Here is a 1,059-nt window from a genome sequence, read left to right on the forward strand (position 1 = left end):
CAATTTTGGAGAAGGTACCATGAAATGCTGAGAAGAAGTTATATCCTTTAGTTTTAGGATAAAATATTCTGTAGGTATCTGTTAAATCCATTTGTTTTATAACATCTGTTAGTGTCCATGTGTCTCTGTTTAGATTCTGTTTCCAGGATCTGTCCATTGGTGAGGGTGGGGTGTTGAACTCTCCCACAATTATTGTGTGAGGTGCTATGTGTGCTTTGAGCTTTACTAAAGTATTTTCAATGAATGTGGCTGTCCTTGCATTTGGAGCATAGATATTTATAACTGAGAGTTAATCTTGGAAGATTTTACCTTTGATGAGTATGAAGTGTCCCACCTTGTCTTTTTTGAAAACTTTGGGTTGTAAGTCGAGTTTATTCGATTTTAGAATGGTTACTCCAGCTTGTATCTTCAGACCGTTTGCTTTGCAATTTGTTTTTCAGCCTTTCACTCTGAGGTAGTGTCTGTCTTTTTCCCTGAGATGGGTTTCCTGTAAGCAGCAAAATTTTGGCTCCTGTTTGTGTATCCAGTCTGTTAGTCTGTGTCTTTTTATTGGGGAATTGAGTCCATTGATATTAAGAGATATTAAGGAAAAATAATTGTTGCTTCCTGTTATTTTTGTTGTTAGAGTTGGGATTATGTTCTTGTTGCTGTTTTCTTTTATGTTTGTTGATGGATTATTTCTTGCTTTTTCTAGGGTGTATTTTCCATCCTTGTATTGGTGTTTTCCTGTTATTATCCTTTGAAGGGCTGGATTCATGAAAAAATAGTGTGTCATAGTGAAAGAGCCTACAGAATGAAGAAAAAAAAAGGATCATTTCTAGTTAAACTTCAGATAGGATGGTGATATCCAAGACATAATTAAAAACAAAACAAAAAATTAAAAAATCCCTAAGCCAAATCTTCCAGTTAATAGGAGAGTTAATAAACTGCATAAACATTTGGTAAAGGAAGAAATAAACAGAGTGTTGAACATCATTAGAAATCAAAGAAATGCAAATTGAAACAAGTTAGTTCATTTCTTTTTTTATTAGATATTTTCTTTATTTACATTTCAAATGC

Source organism: Mus pahari, chromosome X (genome assembly GCF_900095145.1).
Source record: "Mus pahari chromosome X, PAHARI_EIJ_v1.1, whole genome shotgun sequence".
Classification (NCBI taxonomy): domain Eukaryota; kingdom Metazoa; phylum Chordata; class Mammalia; order Rodentia; family Muridae; genus Mus; species Mus pahari.